Consider the following 6,603-nt stretch of genomic DNA (forward strand, 5'->3'; position numbering starts at 1 on the left):
CTGAGGGGGTTTTATAGGCGGATGTGGAGAGCTGGCGACAGCCTGTCGCCAGCGTCCGCTTCGACGCCAAATCCGAGCCGAACGCAGAGGTCGAACAAAACGCCGAGGTCGAACGAACTCAGAGTTCAAAGGGGGGGCGAACGCAGAGGTCGGGGTTCGAACGCAGAGCTCGAGCTCGCCTGCGACCATCGAAGCTCACCTGGGCTACGCCTCCAGCTTCGCCTGCGTCGACATCGAGCTCGTCGGAGCTCCTCGCCGGCGCTCCTCATCGGAAATGAGGTTTGATCTACACCCTCATCCTAACAAATACTTTCAATTAGATGTGAGTATCATCACACATATTAAAACTCTAAAAGGTTTATAATCATAAGGACAATAACCTGGAGCTAGACTACAGGAAAGCATGCTCTGTACAAAAGTGCTGCGGGAATTTGCATGACTAATTAATTTTACATTTTAAGTTTTCACGCTCAAGGTTTGAGTGGCTGAGGCTCAGCAGAGTGTGAGTCGGAAATTGAGATGAGCTCGGATCTATAATCTTCAGTCCCAATAGTATCCTTCGCAATATCGGAGAGATTAGCATCGATTATGACCTTGGTAAATGATGGAGCGGTGAATGGGAGGATCATCTCTGGAATAGACTGAGAGATCGCTATGAGTGAGCTCCGTGCAACTTCATCTAAAGCCTCTTTCTCCAGCGTAATCATGGTCTCCATGGGAAATTTGTTAACCTGTGAAATTCAAAGTTACTCTCACTAATTAATTAATCAATCATCACTATTAATTGGTTGTTTCAGATAAACCATTTTCTTTATTTTGATCAAAAAATGGAGTCATATGCATATGGATATTTTCACTGTGAAGATTTCAGTATTAATAAACAAGTAGCTCTGTACTTTCAATTAATTCATGCCTTTCAGTTACATATATGATCAAGGGAGGCTCTAAAAGAGACTTTAATAAAAGAGTTGTAAAAGCATAGATAATATTTAGGAAAAATACGTTATATCCAACAAAACATTCCTTAAAAAGGTTAGATTTTAATCTATTAAAATCACTGTAAAAAATTCTTTAAAAAATTCATGCCTAACCCGTCAACAGTTAAAAATCCAAGGAGGAGTAAAGAACGTATCTAGTACTCCATGCTAGTAACAGTACATGACACGAGAAAACATCAAAATGACAAATATTACATGATTAAAGAGAGAAACTAATAATCCCACATCGGAAAAGCAAAACAGAGACTGGGTTTTCTATCCTTACCTCTTAATTATGGATGAGCTCGGGAAGTGAGATGCTTTTTGAGGTGTTGGTTTTTATAGTTGCTGCTGTGTGAACGATATGGCGTTATGGTCTTATCTAGATGAATGAATATTTCAGCCCACCGTTTCCGCGCCGACGTCGCTCTTCAAGGAAATGCACTTGTCTCCTCCTACGGCGCAGAAGAAGTACAGCTAAGGTTTTTTGTTTTTTTTTATTTTATTTCCTACGAAGAGGACAAGAGCCATGCCTTTTTCAGATTTTGAGAGGTCAGATCCTATCTTTCTTCTGTATATTAACGAAGTATGTTTGATTTTGACGTGTTAAAATATAAAATTATAGTTTTAATTTTTTATCGTAACTTTTGAATTTTTGTGTAATAATTAGAGACTACAAAATATGTTATATTGTATTAGAACAATTCAAATTTGAAACCCACTGCTTACGAATTTAGTCTGATTTTAAAGAAAAATGATAACGCTATCTGATTTTAAAAAAAAATATGAGAAACTATCTATTTGAGGAAGTTTAATGGAATTAAATGTGTACCTTAAAAGATATTAATTATTGGACCATTAATTGAACTTTGTGATTCATGTATTGATCAAAGAGTTGATATCTCTTAGGTGCACATTTAACATCATAAACTGTGTCGCACTATGTATTATCTCGATCTATTTTAAGAGTTAGGACTTGCTTTTTAAATTTTTGAATGTTTTGGGCCTCACAATCCTAGACGGAGTTCCATCCCGTTTAGGATAATGGGACCCAAAAATTATATTTTTAATTTATCACTCATCCGTTTAGTATGATATCTCATGGAACAACCTGGATTCAATATTCTATCTAGGATGCTTCCATCTAGGATAATGATATTTCTACTATTGTGACATTGTTGATCAGTCAGAAGATATATCTGCTAGCAAAAAAAATAGAAAATGATGAGCCGCTGATAAGCCTATAGCACACGAAATCCATCTGCAAATAATCTTGTTCACATAATCACTTATTTATATCAGTTTTGGTTCTAAAAACTTGGAGAAAACACTATTATTTTTCATCTTACTTATCATCGTTTAACATATGAAATTGTATCTTATCTTTGGTTCTTTGCACTACAACACCAACTAAAAGGACTTCCATGTTAAAAGGATAAAAATAAGAACATTGGAAAAGAGGAAAAGTGGTCTAAAACTCAAATCCTGAGGGGCAAAATACAACTGTATCTCGATTTATACATTTTTTCACTGAGGGGGTGTTAGTCAATTGGGACATTTTCATGCAAAATGGGATAATTGTTAAAGTAGAATAATGTTTCGCTAGTGGGATATTTTAGTGGGATAACTAGGAATAATTTTGTGAAGCGGGATATTTTGGTAAAATAACGTGGGATAAATTTTTATAATCATGAAGTATATATTTATGCATTTTGAAGATATAAATACTATATATGTATTTTAAACTTACTATTATTGATTGATAATTGCTTACAAGAATGTTCTTTACTATTAAATAACTTTTGGTTAGACTATAAGATATTGACAATTATTATTATGATGATGGTCTAATGATGGTGATAACCATAATAGGAAATAAGTAAAGAAAAAAAAAAGAAAAAGAAAAAATAAACAATAAATATGAGTTCTAGTTTTTTACCACCTAGTTCCAAGCTAAAACTTGGAATAATTTGAGAGACTAGAACTCTTATTTTTGTATAGAAAAATAAAAAAAAATAGGATAATTTTGTACCATTATCCTAATTCTAGTTTTGTTAAAGTTCTACTTGACTAACACTGTAAAATTTTATTCTAGTTTTAGTTCTATGTGACTAACACCTTAAAATTTTGTTCTAGGTTTAGTTCTATGTGACTAACACCTTAAAATTTTATGCCACAGATTATCCCAGTTCTAATTTTAAGTTCTAAGTGACTAACCCCCCCTGAGAGAAAACATCTAATATGCTTTTTTATTTTATTTTATTTAATATCATTATCATATCATCTTAATAACCTAGGTGGACGCATAACATCAAATTTCGCTTTAGGAAAACTCTATGCATACTTTCCGTTTTAGTCGCATGACAATAAATATCAAAATCCCCGTTTGAGTAAAAGAGTAAGATGAATTGAACAATGCCGAGGAGTAAAGAAGCTTTTATTGGACTTTTCTATGGCCTCCGTGCGTGCCTCCAGCATTTGAAGAAAGAATGGAAAATATCCACCTATTATTTTCAGAAGAATGGCATCAACATTCCACTACAAATGGCACTATAGGTTTCCTCAAAATTACAAAGAATAGTTTCTCCCCCATCTCTCATTTTACAATAGCACACTTATGTCTCGGCTGAAATACCAATTTAGTCTATAAAGTGATACCATCTAACCAATAAAGCCTAAAAAGTGACACCGACGATAATAACACCTATAAATTGATACAGCTAACCGCTTAAACATACTCTGATCGCTTGAATTTTAATTTGTGCAAAAAATTATGGATTTTTACATATATATCCTCTCACACTTACAAATTTATCCTCAAAATATTTGCATAAAAACCTAACTCTCTCTTTCTTTTCAACCCCCCACCCACTCCCCTCACTTTTCTCCTCCACTCACTTCTCCACTTTTTAGGTTAGTGTTTGAGGGGTGAGAGGAGAGAGGAAAAGAGAGGAGGAAAGGGGAGGATAAACTTGAGATGAGAGAATAGAGAGAGATTAAGGGGAGGAACATGGATGGAGGAGGGACAGGAGGAGGTAAAGGTGATGATTTTTGGGAGGAACATGGATGGAGGAGGGAGAGGAGGAGGTAAAGGTGATGATTTTGGGGAGGAAGGATGAGATGGGGTAAGAAACGAGAGAAGAAGAGGATGAAGCAGATGAAGGAGGGAGGGAGGGAGAGGGAGAGGGGGAGGGGGGTATTTAGGAAGGAGAAAATGAGGGAGAAAGTATTTTGGAAAGGAGGAAAGTGGAGAGGATATGATAGAGGGGAGATGAGGAGGATGAAGGAGATGATGGTGGGAAAGAGAGATGGGGGGAGAGAGAGAGGAAGGGAGATGGGGAGGGAGGGGGAGAGAATAGGATTTTTTATAAATATTTTAAAATTTTGGAGGGTAAATTTGTAAGTGTGAGAGTTATGAGGGGTATAAATGCAAAAAAATATACTTTCTGCAGTCAAACCAAGATTACAACGATCGAAGTAGGTTTAAGTGATTAACTGTGTCAATTTATAGGTGTTATTGTCGTCGGCGTCACTTTTTAGATCTTATTGATTAGATGGTATTACTTTATAAGGCTAAATTGGTATTTTTGCCCTTATTTCTCCATAATGATTTCTTTACACCTCTATATGAGTCCAAACCAACTCTATGCTAACACCATTTTCATTGTTGAGCTCCTTGATCCCCCTATTTCTTTTCCTACTCTTTCTTTCAAGCCTGCATTCCTCCCGCCTTCAATATGGAATTGACAATAGTGGGCTCCAAGGTGTCTGTAGAATCTCAAGTCTGTCTTATAATAATAGTTCAAGAACAATTTTTGTTTTCATTCTTTTATTATATTTGCAACTACTTATTCTAGCTAAATCTTGGATTTTAGCCCAACAAAAAAATATTTAATCATTTTATGCACATAATATGGGTTATTAAAGGCTAATCGACAATACGTGTTACTAAGAGCTTAGATGAAAAGTGTATTTACAAATGGAAAATTTTACGAACATGTATATGGTTTTGCTGTAAACTTGGACTTAATCTATATTCTTATATGGTACAACTCACCTTAGAGCCAATAGCGTCAATAAAACCAAATACTTAGCATCAACATTTCATGATTCCGAAATGAAGTAAGTAATTCACATGATTGAGAACCCATGTTATTTATAAAAAAAAAAGGGGGGGCCTTTGTGATATACATAAAAATAAACATATACTGCACCACTCTACGACATATATAACAAATACTGCTATCAAACTGTGATAATTATTTTCTTTTAAAACAAGTCCAACTAACAAAATATATCGGCAATTATTTGCAGGTAAATGAGTAAGTAAGAGCAAGAGAAGAAGGTGAAATGAGGATTAGGGTGGAAATGTCAGTGAAAGGAGAAGGGAAAAAACTAGAAGAGGAATACCAAGAAGAAAAATAACATTTTGAAAATACAATGGATGGTTCAGTTGACATCAGAGGGCATCATGCGGCAAAAGGCAAGACAGGAGGATGGGCTTCTGGGAGTCTTGTTCTTGGTGATTATTATTTCATTAACCTGTTTTCATGTTTTGATACATAGAAATTTCAAGTATTTGTCAGTACAATAACTCACGGTATAGAGTTTCACTTCCTCTTCATGCATACTTTACTTCTTTGAAAAAGAATTTGAAAATGTTTTTTAACATTTGTGTGTGCTAATGTAGAATATACAAATGCCCATCCATTCATCCATTACTTCATCCATTAATGCAAAATAATAATAATAATAATAATAATAATAAATGAACAAAGGTTTACTCATATAGTAAATCATAAAAATGCCCCTATAGCCAGTTTTGAACCATCTTCCTACAAAGAGAAGGGAGTTACTCATACAAGACATTTGAGATGTAAATGTTAGGCTATGTGGAGCTTAACTATCAGACTAAGCCCTATTCGTTACATTGAAGAGAAAAACAGGAAAGAACAAGAAAAACGAAGCAGGCAACGTTTTGGGTGCTGGCCGGTCAACCGCGAGCCAAGGCTCGGTCGATCGGAAAATATGCACACTACAAGGTGTGTTTCTGCACTCTGCCCGGTCGACCGCGAGGCTAGGCCCATCGGAAAATATGCACACTACAAGGTGTGTTTCTGCACTCTGCCCGGTCGACCGCGAGGCTAGGCCCGTGTAGGCCTCAAAAATTACCTATAGGTCCTCGAATACAACTCAAATCAAAGAATGGACGAATCGAGAAGGTTCACGTCAACCAGCTCGCGCACGTCGGTCAACGCGCACGCGTCAATCAGTTCGCACGCGTCAGTCAATGCGCGTACGTCAGTCAGCTCGCGCGAGTTAATCAGCTCGCACGCGTCAATCAGCTCGCACGCGTCGATCAACTCTAAGCGACCGAATGCACTCGTCAGTCAACTTGCGCTTATCGGTCAGTTCCAAGTGCTGTAAAGAAGTTAACGAGCGCATGAAGCAAGTTAGCAAATCGTACAAGTAAACAAGACGGTCATACACGCAAAACGGTGGAAAATACAAGTTCCGGAAAACACCAAAGAACTCGACAAAAAAAACCAAACCCCCGCGACCGCGCAGGTCGGACCACGCCGACCCGCGCCCCCCGCGGGTCGGCGGGCTGTTTCGGCTGTTTCGC

General features: G+C 36.9%; 1 long non-coding RNA gene across 2 annotated transcripts; it reads right to left on the bottom strand.

Annotated features, from left to right (window-relative positions):
- LOC109835959 lies at window positions 11-1,464 on the bottom strand. Of its 2 annotated transcripts, XR_002245750.1 has the most exons (3): window positions 1,264-1,377; window positions 381-731; window positions 11-299 (listed from the first exon to the last, which is right to left on the bottom strand). It is a non-coding gene; the product is annotated as an uncharacterized LOC109835959 (long non-coding RNA). The 2 variants fall into 2 exon arrangements; XR_002245749.1 differs by lacking the exon at window positions 11-299 and having other exon boundaries at window positions 340-731; window positions 1,264-1,464.

The sequence above is a fragment of the Asparagus officinalis genome, chromosome 4, assembly GCF_001876935.1.
Source record: "Asparagus officinalis chromosome 4, Aspof.V1, whole genome shotgun sequence".
Lineage (NCBI taxonomy): Eukaryota > Viridiplantae > Streptophyta > Magnoliopsida > Asparagales > Asparagaceae > Asparagus > Asparagus officinalis.